This window comes from Caretta caretta, chromosome 6, assembly GCF_965140235.1.
Source record: "Caretta caretta isolate rCarCar2 chromosome 6, rCarCar1.hap1, whole genome shotgun sequence".
NCBI lineage: Eukaryota > Metazoa > Chordata > Testudines > Cheloniidae > Caretta > Caretta caretta.
Genome location: NC_134211.1, coordinates 76276890 through 76302401, shown reverse-complemented (window position 1 = coordinate 76302401; position 25512 = coordinate 76276890). Strand labels below are relative to the sequence as shown.

At 41.9% G+C, this 25512-nt stretch overlaps 1 long non-coding RNA gene across 1 annotated transcript; it reads right to left on the bottom strand.

Annotated features, from left to right (window-relative positions):
* Nucleotides 1-3016: 3016 nt before the first annotated feature.
* LOC142072350 (uncharacterized) lies at nt 3017-4270 on the bottom strand. The gene is made up of 2 exons (XR_012668745.1): nt 4160-4270; nt 3017-3575 (listed from the first exon to the last, which is right to left on the bottom strand). It is a non-coding gene; the product is annotated as an uncharacterized LOC142072350 (long non-coding RNA).
* Between the last annotated feature and the right edge of the window lie 21242 nt (nt 4271-25512).

The following is a 25512-nucleotide window of genomic DNA, read 5'->3' as shown; positions in this document are numbered from 1 at the left end:
TCAGGGTGTTTAGATCTGGGGCTTTGGTTCAGGCCCATCTTTAGCTATATTTTTTTTAAAATAAAGTCTGTCTTGTTGGTGAAGAAAGGTACAAATTATAAATGCCTGCATTGCCTGGCCTGCTGCTTGGATTTAACCAAGATAGTGGTATCACCTCTAACAAGTTACCCTATCTGTTCAGCTGGGGAATTTTCATCAACAGAATTTTCTGTCTAAGGGTATGTCTACACTACGAAATTAGGTCGAATTTATAGAAGTCGGTTTTTTAGAAATCGGTTTTATATATTCGAGTGTGTGTGTCCCCACAGAAAATGCTCTAAGTGCATTAAGTGCATTAACTCGGTGGAGCGCTTCCACAGTACCGAGGCAAGCGTCGACTTCCGGAGCGTTGCACTATGGGTAGCTATCCCACAGTTCCCGCAGTCTCCGCTGCCCATTGGAATTCTGGGTTGAGATCCCAATGCCTGATGGGGCTAAAACATTGTCGCGGGTGGTTCTGGGTACATATCGTCAGCCCCCCGCTCCCTCCCTCCCCCCGTGAAAGCAAGGGCAGATAATCATTTCGCGCCTTTTTTCCTGAGTTACCTGTGCAGATGCCATACCACGGCAAGCATGGAGCCCGCTCAGGTAACCGTCACCCTATGTCTCCTGGGTGCTGGCAGACGCGGTACGGCTTTGCTGCACAGTAGCAGCAACCCATTGCCTTCTGGCAGCAGACGGTGCAATACGACTGGTAGTCGTCCTCGTCGTGTCCGAGGTGCTCCTGGCCACGTCGGCTGGGAGCGCCTGGGCAGACATGGGCGCAGGGACTAAATTTGGAGTGACTTGACCAGGTCATTCTCTTTAGTCCTGCAGTCAGTCCTATTGAACCATCTTATGGTGAGCGGGCAGGCGACACGGACTGCTAGCAGTCGTACTGTACCATCTTCTGCTAGGCAGGCAAGAGATGAGGATTGCTAGCAGTCGTATTGTACCATCTTATGCCAGGCAGACAAGAGATGAAGATGGCTAGCAGTCGTACTGTACCATCTTCTGCCGAGCAGCCATGAGATGTGGATGGCATGCAGTCCTTCTGCACCGTCTGCTGCCAGCCAAAGATGTAAAAGATAGATGGAGTGGGTCAGAACAAGAAATAGACCAGATTTGTTTTGTACTCATTTGCCTCCTCCCCTGTCTAGATCACACTGCAGTCACTCACAGAGAAGGTGCAGCGAGGTAAATCTAGCCATGTATCAATCAGAGGCCAGGCTAACCTCCTTGTTCCAATAACAACGATAACTTAGGTGCACCATTTCTTATTGGAACCCTCCGTGCAGTCCTGCCTGAAATACTCCTTGATGTACAGGCACACCCTTTGTTGATTTTAGCTCCCTGAAGCCAACCCTGTAAGCCGTGTCGTCAGTCGCCCCTCCCTCCGTCAGAGCAACGGCAGACAATCGTTCCGCGCCTTTTTTCTGTGCGGACGCCATACCAAGGCAAGCATGGAGGCCGCTCAGCTCACTTTGGCAATTAGGAGCACATTAACCACCACACGCATTATCCAGAAGTATATGCAGCACCAGAACATGGCAACGCGATACCGGGCGAGGAGGCGACGTCAGCGCGGTCCCGTGAGTGATCAGGACATGGACACAGATTTCTCTGAAAGCATGGGCCCTGACAATGCATGCATCATGGTGCTAATGGGGCAGGTTCATGCTGTGGAACGCCGATTCTGGGCTCGGGAAACAAGCACAGACTAGTGGGACCGCATAGTGTTGCAGGTCTGGGACGATTCCCAGTGGCTGCGAAACTTTCGCATGCGTAGGGGCACTTTCATGGAACTTTGTGACTTGCTTTCCCCTGCCCTGAAGCGCATGAATACCAAGATGAGAGCAGCCCTCACAGTTGAGAAGCGAGTGGCGATAGCCCTGTGGAAGCTTGCAACGCCAGACAGCTACCGGTCAGTTGGGAATCAATTTGGAGTGGGCAAATCTACTGTGGGGGCTGCTGTGATGCAAGTAGCCCACGCAATCAAAGATCTGCTGATATCAAGGGTAGTGACCCTGGGAAATGTGCAGGTCATAGTGGATGGCTTTGCTGCAATGGGATTCCCTAACTGTGGTGGGGCTATAGACGGAACCCATATCCCTATCTTGGCACCGGAGCACCAAGCCGCCGAGTACATAAACCGCAAGGGGTACTTTTCGATAGTGCTGCAAGCTCTGGTGGATCACAAGGGACGTTTCCCCAACATCAACGTGGGATGGCCGGGAAAGGTGCATGATGCTCGCATCTTCAGGAACTCTGGTCTGTTTCAAAAGCTGCAGGAAGGGACTTTATTCCCAGACCAGAAAATAACTGTTGGGGATGTTGAAATGCCTATATGTATCCTTGGGGACCCAGCCTACCCCTTAATGCCATGGCTCATGAAGCCGTACACAGGCAGCCTGGACAGTAGTCAGGAGCTGTTCAACTACAGGCTGAGCAAGTGCAGAATGGTGGTAGAATGTACATTTGGACGTTTAAAGGCGCGCTGGCGCAGTTTACTGACTCGCTTAGACCTCAGCGAAACCAATATTCCCACTGTTATTACTGCTTGCTGTGTGCTCCACAATATCTGTGAGAGTAAGGGGGAGATGTTTATGGCGGGGTGGGAGGTTGAGGCAAATCTCCTGGCTGCTGGTTACACGCAGCCAGACACCAGGGCGGTTAGAAGAGCACAGGAGGGCGCAGTACGCATCAGAGAAGCTTTGAAAACCAGTTTCATGACTGGCCAGGCTACGGTGTGAAAGTTCTATTTGTTTCTCCTTGATGAAACCCCCCGCCCCTTGGTTCACTCTACTTCCCTGTAAGCTAACCACCCTCCCCTCCTCCCTTTAATCATTGCTTGCAGAGGCAATAAAGTCATTGCTGCTTCACAGTCATGCATTCGTTATTCATTCATCACACAAATAGGGGGATGACTACCAAGGTATCCCAGGAGGGGTGGTGGAGGAGGGAAGGAAAATGCCACACAGCACTTTAAGCACAGCACTTTAAAAGTTTACAACTTTAAAATTTATTGAATGACAGCCTTCTTTTTTTGGGGCAATCCTCTGTGGTGGAGTGGCTGGTTGGCCGGAGGCCCCCCCACCGCGTTCTTGGGCGTCTGAGTGTGGAGACTATGGAACTTGGGGAGGAGGGCGGTTGGTTACAGAGGGGCAGCAGTGGCAGTCTGTGCTCCAGCTGCCTTTGCTGCTGCTCAACCATACACTGGAGCATACTGGTTTGGTCCTGCAGCAGCCTCAGCATTGAATCCTGCCTCCTCTCATCACGCTGCCGCCACCTTTGAGCTTCAGCCCTGTCTTCAGCCCGCCACTTACTCTTTTCAGCCCGCCACTTACTCTCTTCAGCCCTCCACCTCTCCTCCCGGTCATTTTGTGCTTTCCTGCACTCTGACATTATTTGCCTCCACGCATTCGTCTGTGCTCTGTCAGTGTGGGAGGACAGCATGAGCTCGGAGAACATTTCATCGCGAGTGCGTTTTTTTTTCTTTCTAAGCTTCACTAGCCTCTGGGAAGGAGAAGATCCTGTGATCATTGAAACACATGCAGCTGGTGGAGAAAAAAAAGGGACAGCGGTATTTAAAAAGACACATTTATAAAACAGTCGCTACAGTCTTTCAGGGTAAACCTTGCTGTTAACATTACATACATAGCACGTGCTTTCGTTACAAGGTCGCATTTTGCCTCCTCCCACCGCGTGACTACCCCCTCAACCTTCTCCCCTCCCTGTGGCTAACAGCGGGGAACATTTCTGTTTAGCCACAGGCAAACAGCCCAGCAGGAATGGGCTCCTCTGAGTGTCCCCTGAAGAAAAGCACTCTATTTCAACCAGGTGACCATGAATTATATCTCACTCTCCTGAGGATAACACAGAGAGATAAAGAACGGATTTTGGTTGAATGCCAGCAAACATACACTGCAATGCTTTGTTCTACAGTGATTCCCGAGTACGTGTTACTGGCCTGGAGTGGTAAAGTGTCCTACCATGAAGGACGAAATAAGGCTGCCCTCCCCAGAAACCTTTTGCAAAGGCTTTAGGACTACATCTAGGAGAACCGCAAATGCCAGGGCAAAGTAATCCTTTCACATGCTTGCTTTTAAACCATGTATAGCATTTTAAAAGGTACACTCACCAGAGGTCCCTTCTCCGCCTGCTGGGTCCAGGAGGCAGCCTTGGGTGGGTTCAGGGGGTACTGGCTCCAGGTCTAGGGTGAGAAACAGTTCCTGGCTGTCGGGAAAACCGGTTTCTCCACTTGCTTGCTGCGAGCTATCTACAACCTCATCATCATCATCTTCTTCGTCCCCAAAACCTACTTCCGTATTGCCTCCATTTCCATTGAAGGAGTCAAACAACACGGCTGGGGTAGTGGTGGCTGAACCCCCTAAAATGGCATGCAGCTCATCATAGAAGCGGCATGTTTGGGGCTCTGACCCAGAGCGGCTGTTCGCCTCTCTGGTTTTCTGGTAGGCTTGCCTCAGCTCCTTCAGTTTCACGCGGCACTCCTTCGGGTACCTGTTATGGCCTCTGTCCTTCATGCCCTGGGAGATTTTCAGAAAGGTTTTGGCATTTCGAAAACTGGAACGGAGTTGTGATAGCACGGATTCCTCTCCCCAAACAGCGATCAGATCCCGTACCTCCTGTTCGGTCCATGCTGGAGCTCTTTTGCGATTCTGGGACTCCATCATGGTCACCTGTGCTGATGAGCTCTGCATGGTCACCTGCAGCTTGCCACGCTGGCCAAACAGGAAATGAGATTCAAAAGTTCACGGTTCTTTTCCTGTCTACCTGGCCAGTGCATCTGAGTTGAGAGCGCTGTCCAGAGCGGTCAGAATGGAGCACTCTGGGATAGCTCCCGGAGGCCAATACCATCGAATTGTGTCCACAGTACCCCAAATTCGAGCCGGCAACGTCGATTTAAGCGCTAATCCACTTGTCAGGGGTGGAGTAAGGAAATCGATTTTAAGAGCCCTTTAAGTCGAAATAAAGGGCTTCATTGTGTGGACGGGTGCAGGTTTAAATCGATTTAACGCTGCTAAATTCGACCTAAAGTCCTAGTGTAGACCAGGGCTAACAGAAGCTCAAAGATCCTGTTGCTACTCCCACTGAAGCACCCACTCAAGTCAATGGGAGTATTCCCATTATTTCAATGGGAGAAAAGGGGCAGATCCCTGAGTAAATAAATAAGAATACATTATTTTTCCTGCTTCTTGCTGTCTTTGAAAATGTTTTATTAAAAATGTGGGTCCAATTACCATTTTATGAGTTGGAGGGGTGTGGAAGGCATTTCTGCTGCTTTTCAACTCTTTAGGCAAATCCTTCATGGAAGCTACCTGAAAAATTGCTCCATAAGATGACTATTTACATGAATTAATCAAAAATTTAGAGACTATATCATTTGTCTTTCTGCTGAACAGAGTTCATTTTGTAGAACCCGCCTGAAAAGCAACACAATAAAATGTTTGAATTAGGAGAATAAATGGGTGGTGATAAAATCATATGGATTTCCTCCTATTTTTTTAAACAGCACTGCTAGTGATTGATAATCATGATGTAATTCAAGAAAGAAAATATTAAATTTGAGGTTTATTATAAATTAAAAGGCATTGTTGGGATTTGACAAGTTTGGTTACCAGAACAGAATAATTGTGTGTTCAATGCTAAGTGATATCTTAAAAAATAAAAGTGGAGGGTAAACGTACTCAGTGAGCAGGAGAGGAGATTTAGAGAGAGACAGGGACAGACTCATGTGAAGTCTTTAAGGTGAGGATAAGGAATTTGACGCAGAATTGGAGAAAAAGCCCTTTCAGGAATTTCAGGAGACAGGCTAGGAGTGGCAAGAGGGAAAGAGGGTCTTAGCAGCAGCAGCATTTTGGATGGAATGGAAGCTCCGGAGGTGAAATGTGGGGAGGCCAGAGAAACAGAAGATGAGATGGAAAAGGTATGGACCAGTCTTTAGCAGTAGGGATGAAGACATTTTGGTGACATTAGAGAAAGAAACAAGATTCTTGCCTTTTCATATTTTTTTTAAGGTTTGATAGGGATTATATGTTCTGTGGATAATATACACAACATACTCTGTGTCTTACAAAACGTTTCTTTACGGCAAGAGATCAAATATTTTTCAACACTGTCATTTGATAGGTAGAACAGACCATTTGTACAGGACTTTGCATCATATACAAAAAGCAGAATGTGGACCTGAGAGAAGAATTGTGCCCATAGCCTGAACGATGTGGAGAAAATTCTCTATATCTTCAGGCAGTGGTCACTAGGGTTGATGTTACTGTCAAACTATTAATAAGAATTTATACTTGGATGGGGAAAGGTCAGAAGAAAGAGTCATTGGGTCAGATTCTCTCAGTTGGTGTAAATTAACACAGCTCTATCGACTGCAAGGGTGAAACACCAATTTATACAAGCTGGCGGATAGGGCCCATTATCTGTAGGGGTAACGTGTGGATGCCGCAGCCTTTATCTATTCTTCTATCTTTGCTCAGGGACACTAGAACTCAGCACACCTGAGAAGACTACACTATTTTCTGTGATATCCTCAGACTAGGTCATCAAAATTTAAAGGCAAGTATTTCTGAAGCTGCACATTTGACAAAAGAGTTATCACATGTAACTTATCTACAAATTATCCAATTTATGCTATATTGTAACATGGTAGAGGCCATGGATTGCCCCCAAATGCTTTTGTGTCTTTGAGCACTTAATGACATTAAAGAGCCTTCTTGATTTTTGATTAAAAGCTTTTGGTTCTGTGTGCGTTATCTCTATTATTTAAATTAAATAAACTTGATATTTTAGCTTTTCATTCATATAGTAAAAGCAATTATTCCATGATATGGGTTGTTGTCCCCTTCCCCCACAAATTAAATTTTAAAAAAATGAAATCAGTTAGAGCAAAGCAAAGAGTAACACACACACAAGTTTCTAAAGTTACAAAACTACTATTTTAGAGCTAGATTCCACTACCATTAGTACTGGGTGGTGAGTAGTACCATACTCTGAGTCATCCTGCTGAAATCGCAGGAATGAGTCAAGAAATAAAGTAAGGGGGCAGAAACTGGCTCTTGCGTGTATATATTACTTTAACTTAAATATAACTGTAATTGATATAAATCTAACTTGGAAAAGTTTTAACCAGGAGCTAATATATATGTTTTAAGTAACTGAAAATAAGAGTTTGGAATGGACATGAAAACAGCTCCTGAATTCTGTCAACATGAGAGGGCACTGCTATAGTTAGATCTCACCCAGAGAACCCATTAATAAGTATGTCACAAACTCTGTAAACTACCACAAATCAGATGAGACAGGAGATACAAGCAAGACTCCGGCTGGAAAAACTCAGAGGTATTGTTCGGTTCAAGCATATCAAGTGTTATTTAAAGGGAGAGTCTAATTCCAGGCGATCTCATATATCCTTACCTGATGTAAAAGGAACCCGATTCCTCCATTAGCCCAATAAGATTCTCCAAGCAAGAATGAAAATTTCATTTTAACATGTCAGTGAACAGCTGGAAAACCAACACAACATTCTACAAATCTAATGTGAAAGCCCAATATTCCAATGTTTTACTAAGTAAAAGTTCATTCCAAGCAGCTGAGGGATCAGAAGTCTGATTGTAGTGTGCCTTTAGAAGGATCAACTGGTTGGGTGTGGCATTGCTGCTCTTCCCTCACTAGCGCCCCCTGTCAGTGGTCACTTCAGTCCCACCGGCATCCACCTTTTTTTGTGACTTTGTCCTCTAGCCAGATCATATTTTAGTCCCAACCTCCTCGGGTAAACAAAGAATCCAACAAGTAACAGCCCAATGTCCTCTCAAAAAGGTCTTTGGCTCCAATTCTGGTAACCATAGTCCACATATCCTTCTTTCACAGCTTTCAGTTGTCCTTGTACACTTTTCAGGGGCTTCATGCCACTATCCCACGCGGCTGATAGGAGAACCCAGGCCTTCCTACTACTCTGGGTTCCAGATCAGAAAACCTATGCCCAGAAACTAAGGTCTGTTCTGTATGACTCCTTGCTGCTGCTTCCCTGGATTTCATCCTATTGTAGCCTCTCTTTTCAGGCCTTCTCCCTACAACCTCTCTAGGTTCTCCCTCCTTTCAGGGCCAGGATTTACAGGGCTCTCCCCTAGAATCCCCCAACAAAGACTACTAACTCAAATCAACTTCTGCCTGCCTCAGACTTGACTTTTCACCCCTCTTACATTTCCATTACTCAGTTCCTCAGCTGAACACCTCCTAGGGCTCTCTCCCTGGAAGTTCCAAACCTATCCTTTTATCATGGCTCGTCATTACAGCCTGCTCCATTCCCAGCAGCTTCTCTGAGTGTCTCCTGGCCTCCAGCCAGACTTCTCTACTTAGGAGAGGATCCCAAGGCCATCTGTCCTCTTGGGCTTCCTCCCTGACTTGACCCTCTCCTCTCCAGTCCTGTCCCATAGAGTGATTTCAGAGTTCTTCACTCTCTCCAGGTAGCCCCCCTTCAAATCTCTACATGCCTACCTTATAGTCACCACACAGCAGGCTTCATTTTTAATTAAATCTGGCCTACCCTCTAGGTGCAGAAGGATAGCATAATTGGCCTCTCTGGCCTAAATTGACCCTTTCATTGCCTGTGTGGACTACACATGCAACTAAAAAGTCCCTAGACAGTGAAAGTCCTTTTCAAGGCCCATGTCATGCCCCCTTAAATTGGTTTGTGGTGGGTCCTCTACTGATGAATCTCCCTTCCTTTGTGGGAAATTGGGGTTCCAGCTTGTCAGCAGTTCTGCTTATTTATCTTTAATTCTCTACATCATGATGGGAAAGAAGTTAGTTGCTAGTTAGTGCAAAATGTGTGTACCTTCTTCTATGGGATAAATGAAGGGAGACAATCAACTTAAATGACACTTAATGCCTGGCAGATCATTTAAGATTATTACTGCTATGCTGAGCCAAATGCCACATTGGCTGATCTGGAGGGGAAATATTCTGCATCTTGTTCCTTAATTTCACTGGGACTTCACATCAACGTAAGGGTCTGTGACACCTTTTGCAGCACAGAGTCTTTATAAACCTCTCTTCATGTGTAGCCCTTGCCCCCCCCCCCCACACACACACACACATGTGTTTGGAGTGCAACACAGTATTTGGAGTGCAACATCAATATTATAATAATGAACAGTCAAATCATGAATCAGGCAATATAAAATACAAATAAATTGCCATGAAGCCAAAACAAAGGGGCATTACTACATTCTGTCTCCTCTCTTTTTCCTGCTTCCCTTTCCCAGTGGCATTTGGAATCTCCATCTTCATCTGGAATCTCTCCAGTGGCTTTTACGGTCTTTGTCTTTGTCAGTAACATGTGTGAAAAGACTAAATAGTGCTTGTGCTACAGACTAAACTACATGTAACAAATGCTCATTTCATATCTTACTAGAACAATACACGAACAAGAAGTTGTTCCAAATAAGAGGAAGAAAGAATATAAACCGCCAAATATTTTGGCATCTGAACCTAAACATTAACCCAACAGTCTGGTTTAGGTTGTAAGGATGGAGACATTTTTGTTGCTGCTGCTGCTGCATTTTTCTACAGCAGTGCACATCTCTTCATTCTCTATTGTTGAGAGCAGATTATGAACACCTGTCTGATTGAAGAGTATGGAATGCTCTGTTTATATTGTATTTCAAAGAAAGAGGAAAGGATTAACAAAGGGCTGTGATTTAATATAACCTCAAACTCTATCAGTCAACATTATTCACTTTTAACATGACAAACCAAAGGCAACAAAGGCCTTTACAATTGGTATGATTTAATTAATCTCTATTTCTTGTAAAAATATCTGTTGCAAGAACTTTTCTGAAAAGCTGAATTTATGAATAAAAGGAAATCCAAACTGTTCCTTAGGCTACAGCACTATCAAAAACCGAGAGAGAGGTCGTAGAGATGTCACATTTACAAAATGGAAAATTCTCTTCTACCTCCAAAAATAATCATAATTTGTAGGTTTACTATTGTAAGTTTAAACATACTATAAGCTGAACTCTGAGAATCACATTTTAAAAATCCTCTGTGCATGCAATTACTGAACATGGGCATGCAAATAAGGCAATTGAACATAATGTTAGATGAGGACATAAATATCTGTGTGTATGAATTATTACCTCATTTGTATATGTGAATGTGAGTGTACATATTTTGCACCTGCAAATAGATATCCACTGTTTCCTCTCTGCTAAGCAGTAGCAGATGTCTGTGGCCTTGCTGTTTGGCTTCCCAGTGAGAAGAAATCAATAATGCAGAGTCTGGGTATATTCTGAGACTAATGTGTTTTATTTGCACATATAAGCCAGTCCTGGAACAGAGATGGTCACACAGTCAAACATCATGCAGACAATTCCTTCTTTCAGGAATCTCAGCCCCATGTGAATGTCTAGTTCTCCGAGAGCAACTCTACCTCAAGAACTATTTGTCTTCAGACACAAGTTAAGTGTTCCTTGATGAGCCATTTAATTTGAATAGTCCCTTCAAGATGTGCAGGCTAAATATCTTGTGGGTGTTACCACAGATGCAAACATATTTGAAATACAGCTATAGAGCCAATACTCGTAACTTCAAATACAAAAATGATAAATGCTTACAAATAGCATAATCATATTCAGTAAATCATAACCTTTCCATACACACCTTACTTGACATACTTTGTATAAGATTTGTTGCAGTTATTAACAGTGGTAGCAACAATGATCTACATGGTCATATTTTAATCAGATAATGTCACAACACCTAAACCAAGTTCCAGTCTGCAAATCTCCATAAAAGACAGCTTTCAGTATTCTACTCCAAGACATACAGACCACAAGACTGCATCATCTTAGCGGCGCTCTCACTATGAAAGCTTTAATGTCTGTGGTATTGCATCACTCCAGAACATTGGTGTTTGGAAATAAATCTTGCCATTTAACTCCCATTATCCACCACTGACATCATAGGTGGAATTGGCCCAAGTGTCTTTTGTGCCATTGATAAGTAGTTCATGAATCGCATGGTGATGACAACAGCAAGGTAAACATCAATTTTTGTTTGCAGTTTGACACCATGTTCATGCCAGAGACACATACGTTTTCCCACAGGCATAACTGGCTGCACCAATGTGCTTGGTAATGTCATTATCAGTCATTGCATCTTGTGAAATGACACTGCTTAGGTAGCAAATTTTGTCAATGACCTTAAGTGGTACATCATCAGTCGACACAACTGAAGTAGCTGCAGTGCTTCTCGATCAAGGCTGGAGCATGAATTCTATCTTATTTAGGATGCTTGTTAAGCCAAAATGCTTTGCTGCACATGCAAAGTAGTCAGTGAATTGAGTGTCCCTGAGGTTATGGGCCAATAAAACACAATTAACAAACAGTAATTTCTGAATAATTGTTCTCATAACTGTTGCCTTCACATGCAATTGATGCAGATTCAAGACACATCCATCCATACAATACTGCATATAAATAGCACAATCAATGTCTCTGAATGCATCTATTAGAACAGCTGCAAACATGATGCTAAATAATGTTGGAGCAAGAACACAGCCTTGTTTTACTCCATTAGTGACAACAAAAGGAGCTGAGAAACAGCATTGGTCAAGGACATGAATCTGCATTGCTGCATAAAAAGATTAATAATGTTGACAAACTTAACAGGGCAACCAAACGTGTGGAGAACTATCCACAGGCCATCTCAATTTAGAGACAAAGGCCTTACTAAGATGGACAAAAACTCTGCTCACACATTTCTCCTGAGTTTGCCAGAATGCATTTCATGTCTGAAATACCATTTCCATAATGGAAGTGACATTTGTGTTTCAGGCAGTATCTTCTCTGCAAGTCAATCTGTTAGCCAGTATAGCATGACTTGGGTATCTTTCCTGCAGTGGCAAGGAGTGAAATGCCACAATGGTTATCACAGGAAGTATGTTTGCCTTTCCTTTTGTAAAGGTGAATAAAGTTATCAACTTTAAGTTAATGTGGCTGTGACATTCTATACCTTGGGGGAGCGTTCTGTAACCCCCATATTCCTCATTTTCATATAATCGTGATCTCACGTCCTTGTAAGATATCAGGGGAAAGGTTATGATCCGCTGAAAGTCATTTCTCTATCCATAAGTGTATATCATTAATACATATGAAGTTATGAGAATTGTGTGGTATGGTTATCACTAAAACATGCTGTAAATTGGGGGAATCAGCCAGATATTAGCTCCCCAGAGGCAACAGCAAGGAAAGTAACCAATGTCCGGGTGGGGTGTCAAACAAACCATCAACAGCCATTGACATGCAGATGTCAAGCTGAGGTGAAGAACCATCAGACAATCATTTATTCCCTTTGATACACAACCAAGTGTGTATGCAATAGATGTCCGAATAGCAACGCCCACCCCAGTTAAACACCCTCTCTTCTGCAGACTTACCTATCCAGTAGAATGTGTATCCAGCCCCAATCTCTTCAAGACAGGACTTGATCGGGAGACATGTTTCAGTCTGCAGCTATTTTGATGTTGTATTCAGCAAGTTCTCTTCTGCTGAGTGCCTTTAAAGCCCACCAGCATCATCAAAAAGAGCGCAGACATTCCAGGATACAAAGTTCCATGTTCTTTGTGTGTGATGTTGCCTTTTATTGCACAGCTGGATGACCAGCTCATCACAGCAGACTAGCAAGTGGATAATGGAGTGAGATCCTTTTCTCCCCCTTCCCTAGACTGCAGAGTGCTGCACTATCCCTAAAGAAGGCTGCTTTGTCACAGGCGAAAAATATGGACACTGATGTCACTACGAGTCAACAACAAGCAATGATCACTGTTGCACCACCTGTGTGCAGGTTTGTGACTAGGGACCCCCAGCAGCATCTGCCTGTCCCTGTCACCACTTGCCCATCACCGTAGAACTTTCAAAGAACAGAATGAGTGAAGAGATAGCAAAGAATAAGGACTGTAGACCAGCACAAATAATTTTTTAAGTGACAGTAGGTTGTGCATGATGAGTTACACTCTCTCGTCCTTGCTGGCCATTTTGTCCGCTGGTGCAGAAGGTTGCAACGGGTGGGCTGGCAAACAAAGATACAGCACTTTACAATGTGACCTGTCCAACTGGAGTGATCCTACCAGGAATTAAACTCCTGCCGGCATTGTTCTCAGGGTCACTGGAGCTCACGAACCTTGCCACACATCAAGGTGCAGCCCCCGAGGAAAGTTCATATAGCAGGTACAAAACTCAGGGACATTATGAAGCTCAAGTGGTGTATGCCTGCTTTACTGTATGTATCTTGCATGTTTTACAATAAGGAACCTGTTAGTAAATCTAGAAAATAACACATTCACATTGATAAAAAAAAGAAGTGTGAGAGGAGGGAGCTAGTGATACCCAAAATTGGTTTAATTGCTAAATGATTGTATTCTTCTTGGGAAGTGGAAAACTTTGAAAGGGAGTGGACGAATGTATGTAAGCGTGTCTGTGTGTTTATGTGGCGGAGCGGGAGAAGGGTATCACAATGACAGAAGATGCAATAAACACCACTAACAACTCCTGCCAAAATAACTTCTCAGAGCAAAGGTGGAATGAATAGGTTTTGAGGTTCTATTATGATTATTATTGTAACTCAATGGGAGAATACCAAAGATACAGAGAAATTAGACAGACACTATAAGCCTATGAAAATGATAACATGAAATTTCCTGCACATTCACACAGCAGAAATAAAATGCTGCTTGAATTTTATTGGTTCAATCTATGCAAGATCATAAGTATGTAATCATGTATTTTTCAATAAGCTATATTTTAAAATGGCATTCTTATTTTATTTGTCTAGTCTCTTATTAAACTCTTAAGTTATTTAAGCACTTGGCTTGAACAATCCACAATTACTGAGGTGTGAATATTTTCCTCCCTGGTGATAAAAATTAGGTATTTCACAAAGGACAACTTCTTATGCATATGTTAGTAGGGATCCCTCTCCAAAATGCAATGCAAAATGATGCAGTCTTCAAGATCCTGCATGGACTTACAAATCTATCCTGCTTGCAACGTGATCCCTTCCTAAAGTCAACATGTTCCATACACGCTTCAAATTCCAGACTGCTTTCTGACACTGTTTCTCTTACTCTGCACAGTAGATGGTAGACCCTGTTCACACCCTCTGCAACAGCCTTTATTTCTCTTTGGACCTCTTGAGAAGGAATAAAAAAAACACATCTTGCTATTTGAGCACTGTTTATTATTTTTAATGAGTTCATATATATTGTGACAAAGTTTCTCCTCTGCCTTGGTGGGTCCTGCGCATATTGGTGGATTTACTCACCTCAGAAATTCACAGCAGCCCTAAGTTTGGCCACTTTTGCTAGTGGCTCAAACCTGCCTTTCACTCAGCTAACCTCATCATGGGCCAGTATGGGGAAACGGAAGGAGAACAATCCCCGCAGTCTCTGCTGATCCACCTAGTGGGTTGGGAGACAGGCCAGGGACCTTCTTCTCTGGTGGGACCCACAGTCCAGGACAACTCCTCCTGCATCCAATAGGGAGTTGGTGGGATGGGGGGAACCCAGGCCCGCCTTCTACTCCAGGTTCAAGCCCAGGGCCCTGTGGATCACAGCTGTCTACAGTGTTTCTTGTAACAGCTGTGTGACAGCTAGAACTCCCTGGGCTTCTTCCCCATGGCCTCCTCCCAATACCTTCTTTATCCTCACTACAGGACCTTCTTCCTGATGCCAGATAGTGTTTGTACTCCTCAGTCCTCCAGCAGCACACCCTCTCACTCTCAGCTCCTTGCGCACCCCTCACTGACTGAAGAGAGCTCCTTTTTAAACCATGTGCCATGATTAGCCTGCCTGTCTTAATTGATTCTAGCAGCTTCTTATTTGGCTCCAGTGTCCTAATTAGCCTGACTGCCTTAATTGTTTCCAGCAAGTTCCTGATTGTTCTGGAACCGCCCCTGTTACCTTACCTAGGGAAAGGGAACCTGCTTAATCTGGGGCTAATATATCTACCTTCTATCACTCTCCTATAGCCATCTGGACCGACCCTGTCACAATATTATATATGTGTGTGTGTGTCCTGAAACCAGAAAGTCCATTGTCCTTTTACTCCACATAGTGGTGTTCTGTGGAGACTTTTGGTTTTGTTTACCTTATGAATAGCTATTGTATACCATTTTCTTTGTATTTTAGTTACTGGTATAATCATTTCATATTTATTTCTCCACAACTTCATATTTTAATACATTCCTCTGTTTACTACTCCCCAAAAAATCAGTTTGAAAAAAGCCAAGTACAATTAATCTCTTATTCTTAAATTCTCTAATCCTCTTCTTCCAGTCTTAATCCCATCTATGTGAGGTTGGCTCTTTGAATCCTTCTTCATTCCAACTTAAATTTCTCTCATAAAACAATATGATTATATTCTGTCACTGTCCTAGTTTTCACTGTGCTCTGTCATTCTCCCTGAAACTTAGTTTCTGCATCTCTCTTTACTCCTACTCATATGCTGTGCTGATACCTACCCACATTACTTTTATTGTGTTTGTATAACCAGACTGCTGTTGGTTTTGATGTATTTTGAAATACTTTTGATTGAAATTGACACCCAAATATTACATTTGATGGCTTGGCTAGAACCAAGACAATTCAAAGGAGTCTTCATTTAATTCTGCCTGTAGATGTCAAAAATCTTACACAGGTCTCTTCACTCCTCAGTCTGGCTTTTTTACCTTAATTTGAAGAGGACCTGTAGCTTTTGATGATTTTTTTAATGTGGCAGGTCCTCAGCAACTCTTAAAAAAGGCACTAGGATTCTCACGTTGGGCACCCAAAAATTGGGGTATCCAAAATTAGAAGCCACTTTTGAAAATTTTAGCCTGTGTGCCTCAGTTTCACCATTTGCAAAACTCACACAAGCATTTTGATAGTTAATTATCTACTGCACAAGGGTTTTGTAAGACTCAATTCACTATTGTATCAGGAGCTCAGATTCTACAGTGATAGAAATGCATTTAAATGGACAAGAAGGGCATCAAAAGGAGAAAAAGTGAAGATGTGGTTTAAAGTAGCTTTCTTTCCTTAGTAACAAAGCAAACAACCCTCCTCATCCTCCACCATCAAGTAAACATAAAATATTGTTTAATAACAAGAATATTAAGTTGAAAGGCTGTTGCTTTGGAGAGGATCTGTGAGCTGAAACTATTCAAGAATGTTCCCCCTCTTCACATATGCTTTTCCTCTTTTCTTTACATGGACAGATAAGTGCTTCATAGTGTTATAGCAATAGATATTTCATTTTTAACTAATATTTTCTTTCTTTCCCACCCCCTGTCATAAATATAAAGGGAAGGGTAAACCCCTTTGAAATCCCTCCTGGCCAGGGGAAAGCTCCTCTCACCTGTAAAGGGTTAAGAAGCTAAAGGTAACCTCGCTGGCACCTGACCAAAATGACCAATGAGGAGACAAGATACTTTCAAAAGCTGGGAGGAGGGAGAGGAACAAAGGGTCTGTCTGTGTGCTGCTCTTGCCAGAGACAGAACAGGAATGGAGTCTTAGAACTTTTAGTAAGTAATCTAGCTAGGTATGTGTTAGATTATGATTCCTTTAAATGGCTGAGAAAAGCATTGTGCTGAATAGAATAACTATTTCTGTCTGTGCATCTTTTTTGTAACTTAAGGTTTTGCCTAGAGGGGTTCTCTATGTTTTTGAATCTAATTACCCTGTAAGATATCTACCATCCTGATTTTACAGGGGGGATTTCTTTATTTCTATTTACTTCTATTTTTTATTAAAAGTCTTCTTGTAAAAACTGAATGCTTTTTCATTGTTCTCAGATCCAAGGGTTTGGGTCTGTGGTCACCTATGCAAATTGGTGAGGCTTTTTATCCAACATTTCCCAGGAAAGGGGGGGTGCAAGTGTTGGGAGGATTGTTCATTGTTCTTAAGATCCAAGGGTCTGGGTCTGTAGTCACCTAGGCAACTTGGTGAGGCTTTTTACCAAACCTTGTCCAGGAAGTGGGGTGCAAGGTTTTGGGAAGTATTTTGGGGGGACAGACGCGTCCAAACAGCTCTTCCCCAGTAACCAGTAATTGTTTGGTGGTGGTAGCGGCCATTCCAAGGATAACGGGTGTAATATTTTGTACCTTGGGGAAGTTTTGACCTAAGCTGGTAAAGATAAGCTTAGGAGGTTTTTCATGCAGGTCCCCACATCTGTACCCTAGAGTTCAGAGTGGGGGAGGAACCTTGACACCCCCCTATTCTACTTCTAAAAGAACATATAGTTCCCATTATGGGCCAGCTTACTGGAGCCTTGGAAAAGTCCACAAAGATGTACTATCCCCCACAGTGTAACCCAAGCAATCTATCACATAGAGCATAGGAAGAGGCATTTTAGTTGGAGAGTGGGCGGAGACCTACCTGAATATGTAACGCCTGTGCGAGCTCCGTTCTACTAACCTACAGTAATTTTTTGACACTCTCTGGTCTTTGAACTCTTCCCCTGACACGAAGATGAATGAATCAGAATTAGGGGTGGAGATCATTTCAATTAAAATGTGGTTTCCAGAAGAAATCTGCAGGCAACACAGAATTTTTAGCTAATCGTTTTTGACTTACCTAGAGTCAACAACGTAAGCAAGTGCAGCCAGATTCATAACAGGAACTATTAACTCTACAGTACATTTTGTAAAAGCCTCATACACCAAATTATATTAGTCTCCCACCAAACTTAACCAAAAGACTAAAGACTACACTTAATTTGAATGTAGTACATTGGTTTTGTTACTCCTTTTGCCTTTGTTTACCAGGAAGACGTAACCGCAAACCAATTCATGATGAATCAGAGAGGAAAAGGAAAGACTGTATCATGGGGAAAAACATATGTCCACAGTGGAAAATTAGTTTAATAAACTTTACTTCAGATATACTAGAAACTATCCCCCCCAAAAGCTGGAACTTTAGTAGCTAACAGAACCTGATGCAACATTTGAGTGATTCTTATCTGGTTTTAGATGGTACTAAATAAGAGTTTGTAAAGTATTTTGCAAATATTTAAATAATTTGCTTAGCAACAAAAACCCTCCTTTTGGGAGCTTTCTGCTACTCATTTTTGGTGAAAGATGGAAGCAGAATTAAATGGAGGAGCATTTGTTATTAACAGCTAAATATAGGATGAGGATGGAATTTTGAAAGACACAGAAACAAATAAAAACTATTTTATTTTAAACTTTGCTTTCCCTATTCTGACTACTTTGCTTAAACTGTAAGCATTTGTAGGGTGGTTGCATAATAAGATGACCTATTATTATATCTACCACAGTAATAGCTAAGTACTTCAGTTAGAAATAAGGAACCCATTGTACCAGGCATGGTACAAACAAATAATGCCAATAGCATATGTGCCATTCCTTATGAGATTATATGTTGTACTCTTTTATGGCTCCACATGTATCTGACTTTGGCCCCAATCCTGCAAGACTTACACATGTGCTTAAATGTATGCTATGTGTGAAGTTGGAGCCTTTGTTTGTACTGTATGTACTCATGCAGCAGAATTTTACCAATGACAAAGTGGCTTCAGGAAAAAGCCGGAGTGGGGAGGAGGAAAGATGAGTGACAGGTGGATAAAAAGGAAGAGGAGACAGACTTACACTTGGGTCTATTGGCTTCAACACTGGTTTAAAACTGCCTTTGGCAGTTTCAGTTTATGCCAGTCATTGTAAATTGTGTGATTGCTTGAAGAGAATATAAGGAACTGTCTCATGAGTAGCTATGGGCAAATCTCAAACAGGCCAGAGATTTGGTTTGTACGAATTTTCTAAACATTATCCAAATTATTCAAATGACTTACATCTGCAAAGATAGGCTTGCAATTTTGTGAGAGCAGACTTTCACATGAGATTTTTAATAATCCCTACTTCCAGCTGGGCCAGAATTAGTGCAAAAACAGACCCTTTCATTATATTTTGGCCCCTTGCCTGCCAGAACTAGGAAGTGAAGAGATGCATGAAAATAAAAACTATTTTTTGAAACTTAAAAAAAGTTCACTTCTCTTTTGGTTTGAATTTTGGACAAAGGTTCAGATCACCTCTTATTTTATCTGAGCTGGTTCTCCAATTCTTCCTAAAGAGGCCAAGTTTCTGCTAGTTTTGTTCAACCTCTGCCCTTTCTTCCTGCCTTGTATCTGTGATTCACACATAGCCTCTGAATCTATTTATACAGCTCTCATTTCCTGATAGGAAAATACTGCATATTCATATAGTAAATTATGGAGTCAGTTAATGCAGCTCCTTCACTTATATTAATATTCCTCTCATTCATACATGCTCATACAGCCCACAACTAGCAGAAGAACTGACCACTCAGCTTTTCATTTAGTTTCTTCTTTAAATTATACACAGCACCACACTGCTCTAACATGAACAATCAAGACACATCATGCCTGTGCATTGACTTTTTTGTTTTACTTAAACTCCTAATGCCTTGGTTGGGTACATCTCAGAATCAGGGAAAGGCAGTGGAAAAGAGAGCCTTTTCTTCTGGAGCTTCCTTCCAAAGGTTTTTAAAACAGCTTTTTGGTGTGAAATAAAATGATGTTACTGCAAAAGCGGTGGAAAGTGAGGCAGGATTTTAATTTACTTTCATGTTGTTTCCCCACTAAGTTCAACCTAAGGTGAAACATCATGTTTATATCAAATTTTGCTTCAAGCAAAACAATAGAGGAGCTCTAAAATTAATGTAGGTGTCCAGTCAAAGGCCATACATAGCCATTAATGGCAGTGCCAGCTTGAGATAATGCATTATAAGCACAAAAAATTTAACAGTAATTGCTGTGTTCTGATCTCCCTCCTATTTTCTTTCTTTACTTTGTTTTCTACAGCATCTGCTGCATGTTCGCAACCTGTTCTTTCTACACGTTTACTCCAGAGCAGTGTACTGGATCTGGAATTAGGGGGTAGCCGTGTTAGTCTGTATCCACAAAAACAACAAGGAGTCCGGTGGCACCTTAAAGACTAACAGATTTATTTGGGCATAAGCTTTCATGGGTAAAAAACTATTTCTTCAGATGCATGCTCAGATGTACTGGATCTGGATCATTATGACTAATGAAACTGCTGAGAAGATGTTGGTGGGTGACTTATTTTTTATTTTTTTGTAAAATGTAATGTCACTGTAGGACTTTCACCACACATTAGGACTATGTAACAAGGACTTCTGGTTGCCCAAGGCACAACTTTGATTCAGCACCTCCCTACCTTGAGCCCCCAGTTCACTACGCTACTGCGAGATGAGTGGAATGTTATAATTCAATACTACTGAGAGACTGCTGCCTCCCTGTTATAGCCCTTATTGTGTAAAATTACAGCAAGTGTTTTGTTAACATCTATCAGCTTGCTCAAAATACAAAGGGTCCCTGAACTCATTTATAACATAAAAACAAATGATAACAGTCTTGAGGCACTGAGTTCTGAGTTACAATAAACTACTGTTCATGTTGTTCTCCACATTCCACTGTAAATTTGCAACCCACATATTATGGTTTAAGATTCAGACCTCTGGACACAATTACGGTTGACCAGTAGGCTTTTTATCTGACAAATGACTTAGCTGACTTAGAAATCAGATCATATAGCCTCCAGAGGACAACATGCTGCTATCCATGAACTTTCAGCTCTTGGATATTTCACATACAGTTTTTACAAAAGAAACACCTAAGGTGTATCAATGCTTCTTGTAATGAAATCTTTCATAACAGCAAACAAAAATATAACTCTTTCTATTCTGGATACATTTGTAGGTAAGAGCACATTTAATTTCAAGTCAATAGGTTTGCAGCACATCAGCACTTAAGGGATTGAAGACCAGAGTAGTTTTGCTTCCTTAAATGTATTGTTATTGTTATCAACTAATGCAGTCTCACAATAAGTTTTCAATAAATCTAAGATTAACTATTTTTCTCATCTATAAATAAAATATAATCATCTTAAAAATCAATGAAGGGAAAACCATCAGATCCATTAACCTGACTAAGAATTCCTTCAGGCTAATAATATGAACCACAGTGCACTGGATATTTCATTTTATTGAGCTATATCTCTTTGTATGGCAACCAGCAGGGAAAAAAATCAAATCTAAAATCAAAGACTAAGGTTTTTTGTTCTGGAAACCAGCGAGGCAGGGACTGAATATTCTTTTATGCCTGGGGTTAATTTTCTTTTCACCTTAATTTGCAATCAGACACAATAAAAAAAAAGACATTGCCTCTGGAAGGAAGCAGCATTATTACCATCTCAACTATATTCTGCACTTACCACTTCCAAATGCTTCACTTTTAAAGTCACCGACCTAACCTTGTCCCACTATAAACACCTTGACTTGCCTTTGCTGACTGTCAGCCACTACCATCTGCTGTTTGGATTCTCAAAATTAGCAGTGTATATGGGGCAAAGCTGCAGTCTCTTGATAAACCATGTAGCATATCCATATAATTTATTTTCCCACAAACTTCACAACACCCAGGAGTGGAGGACATTTCCTTTGTCTCTCTGTGGAGAACACCCATCATAAAACCTGAAATTAACAATAAGGTAATCTCTCAAAGAAAATAACGTTTTACAGACAACCCATTATCAATTAACACACGGGGTGATTAGTTAGCTGCTCTGCTTGAACCTGATACAAAGGCATTTCAAGTCTCTGTTCCACAAACAGAAGTGCGTTCAAGCCATAAAACCAGGAAACTGGGACAAACAATTAGGCTTCTCCTCTTCTTCTTTTTTTAAATTATTTTTAAATGATGGGAGTGGTCTCCTTTGTTCTTGCTTTAAATACCTTTTGACAATGTCACTTCCCCTTCAATACCATTATTCTTCCCTGTCACTTAGACCTGGGATTCATTTTATACTCCTTTCTCTTTTCCCACATATTCAGGCTGAGTCCAAATCTTACTGCTGCTTCCGCAGTAACACGGGATGTTGAACATGGTATGTCATGGTTATCTGCATCAGCTTGATATAATTTATATTACACACACACACAAAATACATTAAAGAATATTAAGGTTGCAAAGTCAAGGACTCAAAAGTTAGGAAATACCAGAATTAATTCAACCCAGTTGTGTTTATACATCATGATACAGCCTTTAATTATATGATCACATACCACATTTTCCACAGGATCCCTACTAATTGAGTACACAGGGTGGGCGGTGCTCACTTAATCAGCAGCTATTCAATATTTTGTTTTATCCTCATTGTTCATTGTGTCACCCTAGGCCTTATTTACTGCACACTATTCAAATGCTGTTCTGAATTATTATTTTCCTCATGGGCTTTTGTATGGCACTCATGACTACAGTATCTGAGTGCTTCACAAATATTAACATCCATCTCCTTGCTTGTCACACTCCATGAGCTTCTGGCCTCAGTCTCTGTCCTTAGTTCCAGTCCCAGGTTCCTTGTTCAACCAGTTCCAGTGTCTCTCCCTCCTCAACTCCCAGTCCCAGTTTCCCTCTCCCCCACCAGCTAGCCCGAAGACCTAGGGCTTGTTGTCTAAATCTACCGCCCTGCCTCTTCATTTTAATCACAAAGCTTCCTTCTCCATGTTGTCTGGGCCCAGCTGGGGAGGGAGAGGGTTCACTGAGAGCACAGAAGAGACAATCTCCCTGCTCTCAGTTCAGGTGCCTGGACCTGGTCCTAGCTCAACCCACAACAGCCCAGAACTGCAACTGCAAGGAAAGTCCTGCTCAGCCATGGGCTGCAGCATGTCCACTGCGGAATCTTAAGGGAATGTAGCTTCTAAAATCTAATAAGTCAAGACCATGTGCAAACTACAATTTATAAGTTGGCCAAATTTGGGTGGATTTTCAAGGGGATGGCAAAGGTACATTCCTGATACAAAGAATCTCCACCACTACCAAATTTCAAGTCCCTACCCCAAAGCATGGGAGTGCAAGATCTTTTCAAAAGAGAGGTCACCAGAATTTTTTAAGATGAGCAAAACAATGTATTGTTCTCTAGCCTCATTCTTAGAAATGGCTGCTTTGATTTGATTTCATTTCATTTTTGAAAATCAGCCTTAGGCAGACATCGAGCATGAAAAATTTCAGCCCAAAGGTTAAAGTCTGTCAAAGTTATAAGCAACTGAAGTTTTATAAAGGCAACCTTAATAATAGGCAGTACTACCAGCCCTGCCCCTAGTAACTGTGTGACTTAGGATATGTCTACACTGCCAAAAAAAAGAGAGAGAACCATGGCAATGAGTCTCACACCCTGCATCAACTGAGAGGAGGGTTTCAGAACCCAAGTGGGAAAGTCTCCATTGTTATTTTTAGCCGCAAAAACCAAGCCCAAGTTAGTTGACCTGGGCTCTGAGACTGCTAAGGAGTTGGGGGTGGTTTTGCAGTGTAGACGTACCCTTAATGTTCCTCGCCAGTTACACCAGTAGAATGGAGAGTAAAGCTAAGTCAGCGGGCATGACATGACCCCCCGGTTTCTGCAGCATTTGGGTGTGGCAGACTAGAAATTCTGTGGCTGCTTCATTTAAAATAAAGTAAAAAAAGAAATCAAATTAAATACAAAATTGAATAATTCAATCACTAAAGTAGCCCCTGTGTTATACAGAGATCACCTTTTTTCCCATAGTATACTGCCAGAGATGAGGTGCTCACACTCAAGTTTTCTCCATATAACTGAGAAGGAGCTGCTGATAAAGTATTTTCTGACAGGGATCTTGCTCTGGACCTCACTCTCTACCTTGGTCCACCACAGCCCAGTTCTGTTAATCTTCCAGCACTCTGCCAAGGCTGTGGGCTGAGATGGACATATTTATAGGCAGCTCTTCATTTGTTTAGGTTGTGATTTTTAATGGGGAAAGTTCCCAGAATATGGGATAGATATATTTGAATAAATGGGTAAATAAAATATATTTTGATAAGAATTTCAATTTATTTTATGTTGTCTCCATTTCTTCCATTTTCAACAAGCTGCTGATTTTGGATTTGACAACTCAAAACTGTGTTATAGAAGTAGTTGTAATGGGAGCAGCTGCACACAATCCCGAGATTCTTCTGTGAAAACAATAAACAGCAAAAATATAATTCAGTGTTGGTTAGAGGGGTTTGGAAAAGAGAATTTCCATCCCATGGAAAATTCTGATATCTGTAATAAGGACAAAAAGTCAAAATATCAAAATTTTGCACAGAACAATTTTCTGAAAATAATAATTATAAAAATAAAAAATCAATTAGAAAATATCAAAACAAAAATGTCCACTTTTGATGGAAATTAAACAATTTGGTGCATCAAGACAAAATTTCTCATTTAGAAATGTTTATTCAAAACCAAACAAAAGTGGTCTAGCTTTTCCTGATGGAAAATTTCGTTCAAAAGAAGATTTAAAAAATCAATCTTTTCTCATGAAAAATGTTGGATTTCAAATAAACCAGATTTTCTGAGAGGACCATTCTTTTGGTTGAAAAATTCTGACTTGCTCTAGTATTGACGGAGCTTGCAGACTCCTAGAGCTATGGTTTTAAGCTGTCTGAAGACTCAGGTGAACAACATTGTATTGGTTTACATTTGGTTGATGTGATGAAGCATTTCAGACAAGCGCTTTCTACATAATTTTTTTTAAAATAAAACCTGAGATTTTGGAGAACACTTCTGCTGCAAGTGATGGGACCTGTGGCAAATGTGCTGGCTCTATAATTGTAGTATATATGGAACCCTGACCCTAGCAAAGTGCATAGAGTAAATCTATAGCATCCTCCCTCACCGTCACCTCTTCCACCTGGATTGTGACAGCTGCTCCACACCCATGCAGCATGTGTGGGACTCCAGAAATAGTCGAGGATCTGTTCCAGGGTGGGAGGGATTCAATAAGAAGCCTCTCAGCACAGGATGCTCTCTTTGGTTCACAGTAGTTCACTGGTGGGAAATCTTCCTGGATGTTAATATTGCACTAAGCAGCATTAACTTCCAGATCTATGACTTTTACCTCCTTATTCCTTTAGGCCAGTTTTGGTCACTGAGATACTGGCACAGAAATATGGCACCACCTGACAGGGAGCTCTCAGAAGCATTCATTTGCATGGTATGACTTCATTGCAGAGTTAACTTGAGTTATCTTCCCCTGAACTATTTCAAGTGAGAGCAGCCACACTGCAAAATAACACTTCAGCTGTTGTGTGCACACTAGTGTTGCACTCACTCATGTGCCTCGGTAAGACTTTTGCGGATATCCCATGGACCTCAGTGCTGCAGTAGGCTAAGCAACTCTGAATTCTTTCCCAGTGAATTGTGGGACAACTTGTGTGTCCTTTATGGGCACATAGGGGGTATTGTGGGAAGGCACTGGAAGACTAGTTTCAGAGTAGCAGCCGTGTTAGTCTGTATCCACAAAAAGAAAAGGAGGACTTGTGGCACCTTCGAGACTAACAAATTTATTTGAGCATGAGCTTTTGTGAGCTA